The 16,459-nt window shown below is 43.6% G+C and overlaps 1 protein-coding gene across 1 annotated transcript in view; it reads left to right on the forward strand.

Annotated features, from left to right (window-relative positions):
- Positions 1-4,539: 4,539 nt before the first annotated feature.
- Positions 4,540-16,459, forward strand: part of LOC115094477 (neuronal PAS domain-containing protein 2-like) — a 192,158-nt gene continuing 180,238 nt past the window's right edge. The window contains exon 1 of the mRNA XM_029607573.1: positions 4,540-4,820. The gene's annotated coding sequence lies outside the window, so the exon portion shown is untranslated. The remainder of the gene's footprint in view (positions 4,821-16,459) is intronic.

The raw sequence follows: 16,459 nt of genomic DNA on the forward strand, positions 1-16,459 counted from the left end.
GGTCTCCTGCCCTGTGCCACCTCCCAGCTTTGACATCCACTGAGAGCCTTCCCACGGTGCGTCATCATCTGTCCCAGCCGGCTCAAGGGTCCATGAATCCAACAGTTGACACCTTTCAGAAACTTAAAGAAGAGTTTATTCAGGAACCATGTCTACGCCATCCCAATCCCCGATGACCATTCATTGTCGAGGTAGATGCTTCGGACATTGGAGTCGGTGCTGTCCTTAGTCAACACAGTGACACCCACACATTACATTCCTGCTACTTTTTCTCTCAGCGGTTCTCTCCTGCCGAGCAGAATTATGGGATAGGAGACAAGGAGCTACTTGCCATCAAATTGGCGTTCGAAGAATGGCACCCATGGCTCGAAGGTGCACAATACCAGACAACGGTTTACATCGACCTTAAAAATCTTGAATACCTTCATCATGCGCAACGCTTGAACTATAGACAAGCGCGCTGGTCGGTATTATTTAATCGATTTGATTTCTTACTGAAGTATCGTCCAGCGGATAAGAATACCTGGGCAGACACACTCTCCCGTTCCTTTGTTCCAGAAGACATCCCGGACACACCACAACATATCATTGACCCTACCAAGGTACTTCTTGCAGCCACACACACACAGTTCCCGCTGGAAAGACAATGCTACTTCACTCTTTTAGGAAGAAGATCCTCAGATGGGCCCATGACTCCCTGCTCGCAGGTCACCCTGGATAGTCCAGAACACTCATCACCTTACAGAGATATTATTGGTGGCCTTCTATGAAAGAAGACATATGGGCCTACGTAGAGTCATGTCCTACCTGCGCTAGACAGAAGCTTCCAGTCAGCCGTCCCTGAGGACTCCTCCAACCACTGTCCACTCCCATTGAACTGTATACACACATTGCCATGGACTTTATCGTTGATTTGCCCTTGTCCAACAGTAATAATACCATCTGGGTCACCATTGACTGCTTTTCTAAAATGCACATTTTGTGGGACTTCCCCGCTTACTGTCTGCCCCGGAGCTAGGAAGGTTATTCATCCAGCATATCTTCCGTCTACATGGCATGCCTAAGCATATCCTCTCAGACAGAGGGGGTTCAGTTTACAGCTAAGTTCTGGAGATCCCTGTGCAAGAAATTTGACATTTCATTGGATCTTACATCAGTTTACCACCAGCAAGCCAATGGACAGATGGAGAGAACGAACCGCACACTAAAACAATTCCTCCGTGCTTATGTCAACTCCAGACAAAGCGACTGGTCTGAATTGCTCCCCTGGGCTGAATTTGCTCTGAACTCACATCAGTCCGCTTCAATGGGGTCATCTCCTTTTCAACTGGTTTACGGACGTCAGCCGTTACCTCCACTAACAATGCCATTATCAGTAGCTTCTCCTGCAGCCCAGGCATCGGCGCAAGAATTACATCAGTTGTGGGAACACACAAAAGAACTTCTCCAGAAGGCTAGACAACAGGCGAAGAAGTTCTATTATGCCCATCACAGAGCCGCACCACAGTTACAACCCGGCGACAAGGTATGGCTACCACCGGCACTCAGAATACATAATGCATTCCATATCTCCCTTCTGAAGCCACTCATCCTGTCGAAGTTCTCCAGGAAAACACCGGAGCCCCAGCCTCTTGCTGCCGAAGAAAACATCACATATCAAGTGGAAGACATCCTTGATGTAAGAAAATACGGCAGACGATGGAAATATCTTATTTCCTGGGAAGGATTCGGCCCTGAGGAAAATAGTTGGGAGCCTGCATGTAACATCCTCGACAAGGAGTTGATCCAACAGTTCCACAGGACACATTCTAGGAAGCCGAAACCCCCAGGGAGGGGCCCTAAGAAAAAGGGTACTGTTATGCCTGTTGGTCGCAGATGGCTGCAACCTCTCATGCTCACCTCTTTTTTCCCCGCTCCATCAAGTCTGGGAAGAATGGCAGTCTTTGCCAGTCCCTGCCGACCTCTCTGGCGTTCCCGGGACAGCATGGGCGCTGCCGACCGCCATCTTGGACATGGAGTTACCTAGACGCGCGCGCACAAGGGCCTCATTTGAACACGTCATGGCGGGAACCTCAGGGGTGTCCCCGCCCGATGACGTCAACCCTCTAGTGTATTTAATCTGACCAGCCCTTGCCTTCCTCGAGTTAGCAAGGAGTTCCGTCTTGCTGAATTCTCCACATTCAAGGACTTCCTGTTCCTGACTTGGTCTTGGCATCCGGACGCTCTGAGTACCCCACTCCTTGGGGGCTCCCCTGCATCCTCAGCTATCCGCTCCTCGGAGGGCCTTCCTGCCTGCTACTAGACCTGCTTCTCAGGTCTCTATCTCTCTCCAGGAACCATCTACTGTGAGTACCTCTACTGACTTCTACTACTCGGACTACATTGTGGATTCCACGTAGTGTACCCCGACCCTCAGGCCACTACCACCTTTCTTCAGTAGAAGCCATTCAGTTTTCCTGCTATACCTACGCACCATCTACAGGAGCCACTTCCGGGGTCTGGCATCGCTACCAGTTCTTCAACATCTACTGTACAGACATCCTCGGCATACCCCGCTCCGCGGGCCACTACCGTATCTGTATTCCTGAGGTGCCTACATTCGTCAGAGGGGATTCCCAGCGTACCCCGCTCCGTGGGCCACTACCGGATCTTCTCAGCTGTGGTCTCACTCTGGGTAATTCCCATTGCCCAGGACTGTACTTCTATATCTCCAATTCTGTGGACATTACTTTTTCCTTCCTTCATAATAAAGTCTCCACTTCTAGCTGTGTCCCACACCACTGAGACTCCGCCTGCTGACGGTGAGGCTCACAGGGCTCCTCCCTGTGGGCAGAGTCACCTCTCATCTCAGCCCAGGTTTCACATTCTTACTTAAACATAACACTGGCACCACACCTCGAGCACCCGCCATCCCTCCCTGGGGCTTCACGTCCGGCCGCTGCTCTTCTGCCACTCCTTGCCCGTCTTGGGCTCCAGCTCCCACCTCATGACATTGCCAGCTTCTGCTCCTCAGCCCCACCCTCCCTTTTCTCCTAGTCCTAATGGGCCCTGTTTCCTGACATTTTCCCCATTTGCCCTCTGCTGCTGGCCTTTGCTCACCCCCTCCTTTTGCTTTTTTCTTATTCCCTTCTCGGCTCACCAGCCATCACTCCTTGGCCCTGATTGATTTTTGGGCTCTGGTCTTTCTTGGTAGCTTCTGCTAACTGGTTCCCATACTCTGCCCCTTCTGCTGACTGGTTCCCATACTCTGCCCCTTCTGCTGACTGGTTCCCATACTCTGCCTCTTATCTGCTGACTGGATGCTGGTGCCAGTGCTGGTTCTTGCTCCCCCCCCCCCCCCAGCTACCTTTGTCCCAGCCACCTCCTTCTTCCCCTCCTGGCCACAGTTAACTGCCTCCCAGCCATCCCTTCCTTTACAGCTGTCGCTTTTTGGCCCTGACTCCAATTCGTCCCTCTCCTGCAGACCTCTCCCTATTCACCTTGCCAGCTTTACATTCCCCAGGCCCCTCAAAGCTTTCCCCAGCTCCAGCTCATTCTTGCCAACTGCATTCCTCAACCATCTCTCCCACTCCTGCTCTTTCCTGCTGGCCCCTGCTTTTAGGTTTCTCCTCCCCACCACCACCACCATCTTTTTTTTTTTTAACAGATGCTCTTTCTTACCCCCTCTCTTGTTGGCCACTCCTCCTCCCCCTCAATCCCCTCCCCCTCCCCCTCAATCCCCTCCCCCAAACTTCTCCTGCTAGCACCTTACTTCTTGGCTACCTCTCTTCCCTATTGGCTGCTCTCCTTCACTCCCCACCCTCCCACCCCCCCACCTTTTCTTTTTAGCACCTGTTCCTTTTTTTCCCCCTCTCCATCTTTCTGTCCTGCTGGCCGCCACTCCTTGGTCTCGCCATTCTCTCTTTCTTTCTCCCCCTACCTGCTGTGGCAGATCACCCCTTCTCCTCCCTTGCCCGCCAGTGCTCTAGTGCATCTTCTTTCACCTCCATGACGGCCACCGCTCTTGTGGCTAATCTCCAGCAGTGGTGGTGACTTCCAGCAACCTTCCTCACCACCATCACCACTGTCTGTCCTGGGGGAGGCTCTAGAACAGAATAGGTAGAGGGAATCTGCAAAACTGTAGAGCTCACCCGGGGCAGTACCAGGCCTTGCTCTAGCCCTGGGTGAGGCATGAGCTGGAAGCATGTGCCAGGCCTCAGGGAGAGCAGAGAGAGCTGGAAGCAGGACGGGAAGGACCTACCATGCTGGCAACATTTTCCAGCTATGAAGCTGGTTGCTAATGATGTCGTTAGGCACTGAGCTACTGGCTGACCTACTTTCCGCAAGTTTCTCTCTGTCTCCGTAGCACAGGATCATTCGCTCCCTCCCTCCCGTTTATTGAGAGACAGGCAGCAGGAGGATGGGCTTACAAAGAGCCTAGCAGCAGCAGCAGCGGCGGCTTAGTTACACAACCAGCCTGGGGAGATTAAGCGCTCTGCTGAATGTGAGTTTTACAAGTCAAACATTGGAGCACTTCAGCCAAGCTCTGCATATAGACAAAAATCTACTACTCAGGCTCTGGCTTATATTCTTTTTTTTTTTTTTGTAATCTGTGTATTTTTGGAGGATTTCTTTTTGGTCTAGGGTTGGTTTTTTTCCCGCCCCCTCTTCACTCTGGATACAGAGGTTTTTTTGAAAGTGAGCCATGACATGTTGAATTTTGGCCATCGGACTGTGTGGTTTGCGGCAACTCTTCATTCTTTTGCTTGGAAGTAATAAGGAAGGAAAGCCAGCAGCCTGGTATGGCAGTGAGAGCCTCTAACCTGTCATCTTAGAGCAGGGTAGGTATCGGCTTTTGATTTCAGTGCCCCTTGCCCCCGGAGCTGGCCGTGATTTGCGTTGATTTCGTGATTTCCTGCCTTGATGTCAGCAGAATTGTTTCTGACCGGCTCAGACCACATGGTCAGTCTCACGGCTCCATCATGTGCCGATGAAAAATAAATAGGGGGAGAGGGGAAGGAGGCGGGGGGGGGGGGGGGTCACATCTGACGCTCAGACTTGGGGTGGGAAATGAATCGGGTGCTGCTTTCCCTTCGGCGACGGCAGGGACAGGGATACCTACTTGAGAACGGACGAACTCACTGCCTGTAAAAGCTGTTTTGTGCTTTCATATTGCTTCAACGTGCTTTTCTGATGGGGGAAGTTTCCCTGAATCTGAGACAGAGAGTTTGGTTGGTTGTTTTTAAAAGCTAGAAGAGTCCTCCTCCCTAGCTAAACTTTGTAAAAGTGGTCCTGCGGATGAACCGGAATGAACATTGAGAGGAAGGGAGGCGGTCACGGTTCTCTGATCTAAGCCTGTGGGGGAACCATTGGTTAGAAACCAAAAAAAAAAAAACCAAACCCACCCTTTTTTCCTCATCCCTGTCGGTACTAATGTGTTGCAAGCTGCTCCAGCACTGACTCTTCTGGTCAAATGCCAGGTATCAGTGTACCTCCGGTCTTCCCTGGCTTGTAACTATGAAATGTCATTCATAACTCAAAAAGAAAATCCATTAGCAGAAAAGTAGCTCACACATGAAGGAAGTTTATTGGTGAATGAGGACTTTACATACCTGAAAAAAAACAAACCACCCCTCCAAGTTTACAGAGTTCTGCACACAGCTTTGACCCTGTTACCAGTCTCTGCCCCATACTCTGGCAGGACAGAGCAGGGTGTAACCAGACTTTTTAAAATGGGTGAAAGAACAGGCTTGGGCAATGAACTTAGAAACAGGCTAAGGAGGTATCTGGTTAAAAGAAAAGTTAAGATGGGCCAGTAAGATTTTTTTTTTTTTTGGCAAAGCATTTGTTTTCATGAAGCTGGGCAGAGCTGAGAGCTTTTTTGTCTGTGGCACAGCGCTAGTGAAGAGAAGGTAGAATTATTAAAACCTACTGTAGTACTAAGTATTGGTTCACACGTTGTGCAGCCAAACGCAGTAACCTAACTCAAGAAGACATTAGGAATGTGTAGCCACCCCAAAATTTTGCTTCGGTTCATTTTCATTTTGGCCAATTTCCATTTGTTTCTGGAAGCTGTGTGGGTAAATGCTGTTTTATGTACATAAACTTTAATTTGATACACATGCAGCGTAAGAATTTACACGCACAAAGTTCCAAAAATGATCCGAACACCTAGAAAACATGGGGTAGGCAAAGAAGATCCCTACATGCAGAGGTCGGGGTAAAAGGGTGAGACTGGGTGGCCTCTGTGCTATTGCATCAGGACCAGGCCAACTCAATGGGCGTTGTTGTGGTTCTTACCTGTCAATATTTTTTATTTCTACTTTTTGGTGGTGTTCATTATTTAAGTCAGTTCTGCAAGTGCTTTCGGATTTCCAGGTCACTGTACCTGCTTTTTTGATTGTTTTCACTTTCTCTCAGCTACAGTCCAAGCTATAGTATGTTATTATGTTTACTGTGAATATCAAAGGTTTTGAAAATTTTAATCTCGAAGAAAAATTATATTCCATGGCAGATTTAATTAGAAAAAAAGCATTTATGTAAAGGATGAGTCTGAACTTTTAAGCTAATTCTGTACTCTTCGGCTTTTTTCCCACTAAGTTGGCTCGTCACTTTCAAGTGTGTTGTTTTCTGCTTCTGTTATAGTGCCAGAGTCAAGAGATTCAAAACTATTTCATATCTTGATTAGATTTATTATTAAAGAACCGAAAATGTTTTGGGGTTTTTTTTTTTTTTTTGGTCCAATAGTTCCTCCTTTCTCCAGCTCAATTGGAACCAGTGCCGGCATTCTGATGCCATCATGGGTCTCCATACACAGCTACGCGGGGATTTTTCACCCATTTTACTAGGACCCACCCTCACAACTGTTCCTTGTAATGAGGCTGGGAGCCATGCACCAGGGCTCCAGTGTGGTCAGCAGAGGTCACCCTTAACGATGACTATGATTCCACCCCTCCCCCCCCCCCTCTATAAACAGTGCCTCCCCAGCCAACCCAGGTGTGAAAGATCCATCTCAGGGAGACCCTCTGCACCTACGGTCATTGAGCTGGCCCAAAATATGCAACAGGGCTAGGGGTTAATTAAAAGTCTTTACTTAACCAAGTTTCAAGCAGCGTTTAAAAAAAAAAAAAAAAAAAGAAAGGCTTTAGTGGATTGGATTAAATGTTTTTACATTTATTTTTTTTTATAACAGCAGCAGCTGAACATGATTGCCTTTTGGCACCTGTTTGATTGTTATCTTAGGTAGCTGCCTGCGTTGCTTGTTTGGTCACAGGCCTGTGAGGCATGTAGGCATGATTTTACTGGGAGCTCTCTTCTTAGTTTTTGCCATTATGTTGCAGGATTGTTGCCTTCTGATGCATAAAAAAATGCTACAGTACTAGGAGTGGGTGGACTTTAAATAAATGAAGGCATAGTTATTTGTTTTCAATAAAAATAATTTGTCCATATAAATAAGCATCAGGAATTTGAATGCTTATAAAAATGCTTTGTTTGAATAAATGTAAGTGCATCTCACATAAAATGTGAGATTAGAAAATACATGGAATTTGTAAACACCCATGAATATCTTATGGAACAAGTCAGACTCCATGACCATTACAAAATTAACTTTTTGGTCCACATTACCACAGTATCTACAATTTTTTTGTTGGGATGAATTTGTCAAAACTTGTGTGAATCAGATTCATCTTTATTCAAGCCATGGGAAATTTACTTAAATTCCATGTCTTTTCCCCTCACTTTTCTGTCTTCTGATCCTCTTCGCTCCTTGTCTCTACTCACCTTATTTCTTCCATATTGTCCCCTTCTACTCCATACTGTAACCATTTTCATCCTTTTCTTTATATTGCCATCCTCTCACCCACCAACATTCTTCCTTTTCTCCTTCTTTACTCTTGCCTACTACTTTATTTGTACCACATTTCTCCCTCAAATTTAGCCCTATACTGTAGCCTCTCATACAACTTCTTAGCACTCTACCTGCTACTTACATAGTGAAAAGCTACAAATACTCCCCTTACACCTTCCATTTCCTTTTATGTCTCTCAAGAATCATAACATGCACATGCATAGAAACCCTTCCAGTGTTCACTGTTGCCCCTTTTTGTTCCTTCAGTACTTTGCCATGAATTCACCTGTTACAGGTCTACTCCCCCCTGTGATTCTGCTTTGCTTATGACACATCCTTGTTTTTCACTGCTTGTTATTCTGCCGCTGCACTTCCCCACAGTCTTCACTCCACTGTTCCAGGTCTTATCTCTGGCAAACCCAAATTAACACTCCCACACCAACATTCATGATGCAAAAAACTACATACAAACACTATATGTATAGTTCATACCTATTGAACAGATACAAGAAACAGCACAAACATACATAGATATTTAAGGCAAAAAAAGCAATCATTTTTTAAATTATTTTTTAAACTTATTTCTGATTTTGAAGTGTGTGGGTTTAGGGTGAAAGCTGTTGCTATTGTGTGACATGAATAAACATCTTTCCAATGCACGATGGCTTAGGGGCATTAGAGTTCAAGTATCAGAACCTGTGGCAGGTTGAGTAGGAAGAAGTACTTGGATAAAGACGGGTTTGGTGCCCCCTCACCATGCATTGCTTTCACTTCAAGTTAGATCTTGTTTTGCGGAGTCTATTGCTGGTATCCTAGAAATGCAGAGTGCATTGTACTACACCGGAGTCTCTTGTATGTAGTCCTTGATTGGTCTGATCTAGGGATGAATGCACTGTGCTTATCCCAAGGAGTTTAAATGAGGAGAACTGTACTGAGCTGAGAGAGAGCAGGAGAAGCTCTAATTGTGGTGGGTAAGAATATGAGCGACTACATGAGCGTTATGATTGTCTATAGCAAGCATAGTAGAAGTGCAGATGCTACATACACATGCAGTTGCCACATCTAAATGTATGAAATGCACCTAAAATATAAATATGGCTAGAGACACCTAATTTTTTTGGTTACTAAAATAATGCTTTAACTTTACAAATAAGTGTGTGTGTGTGTGTGTGTAAAAAGTTGAAATGCCTTAAATGTAGTTGTCATTTCAGTCCACTTGAATACTAGAAATAAAGGTCATCAAACAAAGTATAGGTGATTCCTTTTTTTGGACTATTATAATACACTTTGTATTGATTGACCTGATGAAAGCAGCTTAGCACTCAAAAGGTAATCTCAATTTATTAAATTAGTCCAATAGAAAGGTATCACAACTTGTTTGTTGACCTCCTTTATGTCTACGTGATTAAAGACAAAAGTCCCCTTTTATCCTGAAGCATGAGCAAGCATTTCTCCCTGATAATATGAGCAGTTGGGGGCCTATTGAGTGACTTTCTTTTGATGTGGATGATGTCATCGGGGTAGGACCCATATCCTATAAGAGAGGAAGAGATGAGGGAGAAAATAAAATTAGGTAAAAAGGTACATCCCAGCACAGGGAAGCAACTTTGTCAAACTGTCAGTGTTGCTGGAAGGGAGCACTGCCATCTCAAAATGTTATCGTATCCACTGTGGAAAGTAACATAGCAACATAGCATGGCAGCAGATAAAGACTAAAAAAAGACCCATGTAGTCTGCCCAAAAGCGATTTTTATGTGCATCTCCCCAAAACAGATCAAATTCCCACATGGATCCCAAATCAGCTGACAATATAACTATATACCAAACAAAAAATATAGGGAGTCATTTTTATGTGCATAAATGGCCTTTGCCGAATTACCCGGGATGGAGAGGAGGGGATTGTATGTACAAAAATACATGAAAAAGTTATTTCATGGGTACTTTTATGTTCACTATCAAGAGGCATTTTGGAGAGGCACGGTTGGGAGGAGGGATGTAATTTCCATGCATACTTCTGATTTTTTTAAACTATGTCCATAAACATACATGCACAAAGTTGTATACAAAATTACAGAAATCCATCATTGAATGCATTTAGCCTGAGAACTACGAAGTAATCCAGCTAAATGAAAATTAGGCCATTTATCCGGCTAGAGTTTGGCCGGATAAGTCGGGGATAGTCCAGAGACGTTCTGGGGAGGAGTTGGCTAACTCTGGTCATCCCATCAAGCTGATCTAAAGTTAGCCAGATAACTTTAAGAGAGCCGGGTATATTTAGTGGCGCAGCTGCATTGCTGAATATACTGCACTAGTAAGTTGAATAAGTTTATCTGGCTAATTAGCAGAGCCGCACAGTAGCTAAATATGTACTGTTTCCTGTTAGCAAAAATGGGTCTTTTTACGGGCAAAGGCCTCCGGTACCAATTCCTCCAGCAGAACAGCTAATGGTTATGAGCTATGTTGAAATTAAAGTAATTTAAAGAAAAATTTCACATCATAACTTCTCTTTTTCTTATTTTATTGTGAAAGATATCTAAAGAATCAGTGGCAAATCCCTATAACTGTTCTGAACCTCCAAGCACTTACAATCAGTTCTATAAATCATGCATTTCATTGAATGCATATCAAAACCAATCAACATGTTGCAATCTCCTTATATATTTCCTTGCATCATATTCTAATGTTCAGTTACTATGCCCCTAACCAATCATGGGTCCAGCCTACCTTTCCCAATCATCTATTTCCCAATTTACATCATAATGCCTTAGCACACCCCACTGCCAATCACTTTAGATCTTAAGGCCATGTATCCCCTATCAGCCATCCCTTATCAATCATATATGCCTTAAGCTCCATTTTGTAGAAGGCATCAATTTATGTTTTTCTTCATCTCAACTTAAAAACATGTTTTTCATCCCTCAAAAACCAAGAAGTTTCTGTTTTATTCTAGCTAGGCTCCTGGTGCAAATCTAAAATTGCCCTCGATTCCACGATTGCAACACAATTGCAACACTATATCATAAGACAGTAGCATGTAGAAACAGCATTCTTAGCCTAACTTAAAACTTTTGCCACTGTGACACTCATCTTGCTGGTCTAATTAGAGATCCTGGAACCTGAGACGTCCCAAATTGAGGACTTCTAAGAGGTACTGTGGAATTAGAGTTTTAGGATTGTAAACCCTTTGGGAATAGGGAAAAACCTTCAGTATCTGAATGCAATCCACTTTAAGTGGCAAAAGGCAAAATATAAAATAAATAAATGGGCTCCCAAGCAGGTGTAAATTTTGTGCGTGTATGTCATAAGAACATAAGAACTGCCATTCTGGGACAGATCAAGGGTCCATGAAGCCCAGGATTCTGTTTCCAACAGTGGCCAATCCAGGTCAAACATTCCAGGCAGGATCTGAAATAGTAAATAGATTCCATGTTGCTTACACCCAGGGATAAGCAATGATTTTCTTCAAGTCTACTTGATTGATAACAGTTTATAGACGTTTCCTTCAGGAACTTTTCCAAACCTTTTTTAAACCCAGTTACATTAACTGCCTTTATCACAACCTCTGGCAATAAATTTCAGAGCTTGATTGTGTGCTGCGTAAAAAAGTATTTTCTCCAATTTGTTTTAGATGTGCTACTGAGTAACTTCATGGAGTGTCCAACTATTTTTATCTTTTGAAAGAGAAAACTACTGATTCGCATTTACCTGTTCCACTTCACTTATGCTTTTATAGACCTCAGTCATATCTACCCTTAGCCATTTCTTCTTCAAGCTGAAGAGCCTTAACTAGAGATGTGCATTTGTTTTTCCCGAATTAGGCAATTTCCTCAGTCTTTTATTTTTCCAAAATTTCAGAAAAATTCATTTTTCGGGTTAGTGTGCACTAACCCGAATATCGGTGGCCCCTGAAAAAAAAAAACCCTAAACCGCGGGAAAAATGAAATTTTTCATGGGGGCCCTAAAACGAAGACAGATATGATTAAAAAAACAAAAAACGATGCATATCCCTAGCCTTAACCACTTTAGCCTTTCCTCATAGGGGAATTTTTCCATTCCCTTTATCATTTTGATCACCCTAATCTGAAACTTTTCCAGAATTGTTTGGAGATGTGGCAACCAGAATTGCACATAGTAATCTAGATGAGGTCATAGCATGGAGCTCTTCAGAGGTGTTATGATATTCTCCATTTTATTCTTCATTTCTTTTCTAATAATTCTTAACATTCTGTTTCATTTTTGACACTGCCCCACATTGAGTCAATGTTTTCAATGTATTGTGCATAATGATGCCTAGCTCTTTACCTAAATAGTGACTCCTAGTATGGCACTTAACATCGTATAACTATAATTTGGATTCCTTTTTCCTATGTGCATTACTTTGCACTTGCCCACATTAAATTTCATCTGTCATTTGCATGCCCAGGTCTCAAAATTTCCTAAGATCTTCCTACATGTTCTCTTAATCTGCTTGTGATTTAACGACTCAGAGTCATCTGCAGATTTGATCACTAAACTCATTGTTACTTTTCCAGATCATTTAAAATGCACCAGTCCAAGAACAGATCCCCTATTTATTTTCTTCTATTGAGAAAACTAACCATTTAATCTTATTCTCTTCCTGTCCTTTAACTAGTTCGCAATCCACAATAGGACATTGCCTCCTATCCCATGACTTTTTAATTTTCTCAGGAGTCTGTCATGAGGGACTTTGTCAAACATCTTCTGAAAATCCAAATATCCAACAGCTCACCATTATCCACGTTTATTAACTCCTTCAAAAAATGTAGCAGATTAGCGAGACAAGACTTTCCTTGGGCAAATCCATGTTGGCTATGTCCCATTAAACCATGTCTATCTATAGATTCTGTAATTTTGTTCTTCAGAACAGGTTTTATGATTTTTTTTGGCACTGATGTCAGGTTTACTGGTCTGTAGTTTCGCAGATCACCCCAGAGTACTTTTTAAAGATTGGTGTTATATCAGCCATCCTTCAAGCTTCAGATATGATTTTAATGATAGATTACAAATTATTACTATTAATAGGTCTACAATTTCATTTTTGAGTCCTTTCAGAACTCTAGGATGTATGCCATCTGTCCCAGATGATTTGCTACTCTTTGTCAGTTTGCCCTATTACATCTTCCAGGTTCACTGTGATTTATTTAAGTTCCCCCGAATCATCACCATTAAATACTGTTTCCAGCATCCTCCTCTGTAAACACTGAAGCAAATAATTCATTTAGTCTTTCTGCTATGGACTTGTCTTCCCTTTACCTCTTGATCATCTAATAGTCCATCTGACTCCCTCAGATTTCCTGTGGCTCTGGCATTTCCCGTGCATCTCATCCTTCTAGAATTCTCCTCAGTCTTTTATAAGACTGAGGAGTACTTCATTCGAGGCATGCTGTCCAGGGAGGTGGGTGGGATCGCCTGGCTAATTCATCTTATTATCTTCAGAAAACACCATTTATGGTAAGCAAACTTGCTTTGTTCCATCGATAAACAGGCTGAATTAGCCATGTTCAATTTGGGCTTGGTCGCGTATGGCTTTCTGAATCATTTTGGGTATTAGTGGGATTGGTGGAAAGGCGTAAAGAAGGAGTAAAGAAGTCCCTGAGCTCATGAGATTAGAAAAGCATCTGGGGCTTCCCTGTGTGGACTGGGATGGATCGAGCAGAAGTGTTTCACTTTTCTATTCCCCTAGATGACAAACAGGTCTAGCTGAGGGTTTCCTCATTAGTGGAAAAGGCTTGTCGGCTACCTGTTGGGAGAGTGCCCATTCATGGAGTCAAAGGATTCTGCTTAGCCTCTCTGCTTCTGTGTTGGAAATTCCCGGGAGATATGCTGCCTGTAATGTTGCAGAGTTGCATTCTGCCCATTCCCAGATCCATCAGGCCTCTTGACAGATATTCCATGACCCCGTTCCTCCTTGTTTATTTATGTAAAATATGGCAACTTGGTTGTCTATTCTTTCCTGTGAGCAAGTGTGGAAAGGGTGCTAGCACATATCAGATTGCTCTGCATTCCAGTATATTTATATGCAGTTTTCTTTCCTTTTGGGATCAGAGACGGTGTGTTTTGAAGTGATGCAGGTGTGCTCCCCATCCCATGTAGAGACGTCCATGTTTAGTTTATTCTGATGCAGTACTGGTTGCAAAGGTGTGCCCTTTTCGAGTACAGCCGGTTGGAGCCACCAGCAAGTGTCCATTTTTCATGTAGTTTGTTATTTAAACTTTGGCTGATAGGGGGTGAAAAAATGGATTCCACTGGAAGTAGAGGCTCTATTGCAGGCAGAGTCTATGTAGGTGGCTTAAAGGCACTACATGTATTGCTGTTGCCATGTGTCCTAGAAGAATTAGCATGTGGCATGATGATGCAGAGGTCTGGTAGAGCAGACGAGTAGCTACATTCCATAAAGTTTGAACTCTGTCCTTAGGATGGAAAGCTTTCTCTTGTATGGAGTTGATCTCAGGACCTATGATTTGTAGGGACTGGATAGGTTGCAGTATCGACTTTTCATAGTTGATCAGGAATCCTAAGGTTTCCAAGCAAGTTATTGTCATACCTGTGTGCTTCTGGAGTGCTGACTGGGTGGGGGCTGCAATCAGCCAGTTATCCAAGTATGAGAAAATTTGAATTCCTGACCTATGTAAGTGTGCATCCACCACAGCAAGGCATTTCATGAAGACTCTGGGAGCAGAAGAGAGTCCATACGGGAGAACTTTATACTGATAGTGCCTGTTTCCCACTGTGAAGCAGAGGTACTGCCAACACGAGGGGTGTATGGGAATATGTGCATAAGCATCCTTGAGATCTAGGGAGCACATCCATTTGTGTGGTTAAATGAACAGTGTTAACGTTCTGAGGGATGTTATTTTGAATTTTTTTCGACGGATATACTTGTTGAGCATTCGAAGATCAAGGATTGGGTTAAGATTCCGTTTTCTTGGTGATAGAAACATAGAAATGATGGCAGAAGAAGACCAAACGGCCCATCCAGTCTGCCCAGCAAACTTCACACTTCTTTTTTCTCATACTTATCTGTTTCTCTTGGCTCTTAGTAACCTTTGGTTCTATTTCCCTTCCACCCCCACCATTAATGTAGAGAGCAGTGATGGAGCTGCATCCAAGGGAAATATCAAGCTTGATTAGTTAGGGGTAGTAACCGCCGCAATAAGCAAGCTACATCCATGCTTATTTGTTTTACCCAGACTATTTTATTCAGCCCTTATTGGTTGTTTTTCTTCTCCCCTGCCGTTGAAGCAGAGAGCTATGCGTGAAGTATCAGTTTTTCTTCTCCCCTGCTGTTGAAGCAGAGAGCTATGCAGGATATGCGTGAAGTATCAGTTTTTCTTCTCCCCTGCCGTTGAAGCAGAGAGCTATGCTGGATATGCGTGAAGTATCAGTTTTTCTTCTTCCCTGCCATTGAAGCAGAGAGCTATGCTGGATATGCGTGAAGTATCAGTTTTTCTTCTCCCCTGCTGTTGAAGCAGAGAGCTATGCTGGATATGCATTGAAAGTGAAGTATCAGGCTTATTTGGTTTGGGGTAGCAACCGCCGTAACAAGCCAGCTACTCCCCGCTTTGTGAGTGCAAATCCTTTTTTCCCACATTTCCTCTTGCCGTTGAAGCTTAGAGCGATGTTGGAGTCGCAGTAACCGTGTGTATGTTTATTGAATAAGGGTATTATCTCCAGGCAGTAGCCGTCATTCTGGCGAGCCACCCACTCTTCATTGACGTCCTCTTGACTTTATGGATCCACAGTGTTTATCCCACACCCCTTTGAAGTCCTTCACAGTTCTGGTCTTCACCACTTCCTCCGGAAGGGCATTCCAGGCATCCACCACCCTCTCCGTGAAGAAATACTTCCTGACATTGGTTCTGAGTCTTCCTCCCTGGAGTTTCAAATCGTGACCCCTGGTTCTGCTGATTTTTTTCCTACGGAAAAGGTTTGTCGTTGTCTTTGGATCATTAAAACCTTTCAAGTATCTGTTTCTCAAATTCAGTCCTGCAGCGTTAAATTGATTAAAGATTATGGTAACTGCTCTCGCAGATTGGAACTTGTGGAGAACCATACAAGGCATTTAAATCTCCGCTTCTTGAATTTTCCTTAAGTAATAGGGGAAGTTCCCTATCATACTTTAAGGAAGTTTTTCCTAGATATCTTGAAATTTGAAGCGGAGAAAGTTCCTTCAATTAATAAACATTTTTTTCTTCCAGGAACTAGTAAAGAGACACTATCTAGAGATGAACACCCTGATGCCATTGCAAACTTAACTCAGTTTCTTGAGGACTCTACAGTTGAAATTCATGAATGATCAACATTTCTTGTTTCTTTTATATCAGAACAAGAACTGAGCAAAGTTATGTATTTTAAGAATCTCTCTACTCATTTTATGGTCAGTTAGTACATATTTTCCTGGACTTTGCTAGAGCCACTCAAGAAAGGAGACGTGATTTTCTTGCATTAACATCACAGATTATTTCATTGGGGGTTCTCATTTGTATTAAGATATCCATGTAAAATGTGTTATCTGTTCTTCGAATGAATATATTGTTTTTTCTTTCATCCAGAGCAGCCAAAATCCCTCATTAATTCCAGGACTATTCTATTTTCTTTACCTGGGGAATG

Source organism: Rhinatrema bivittatum, chromosome 6, assembly GCF_901001135.1.
Source record: "Rhinatrema bivittatum chromosome 6, aRhiBiv1.1, whole genome shotgun sequence".
In the NCBI taxonomy this organism is placed as follows: domain Eukaryota; kingdom Metazoa; phylum Chordata; class Amphibia; order Gymnophiona; family Rhinatrematidae; genus Rhinatrema; species Rhinatrema bivittatum.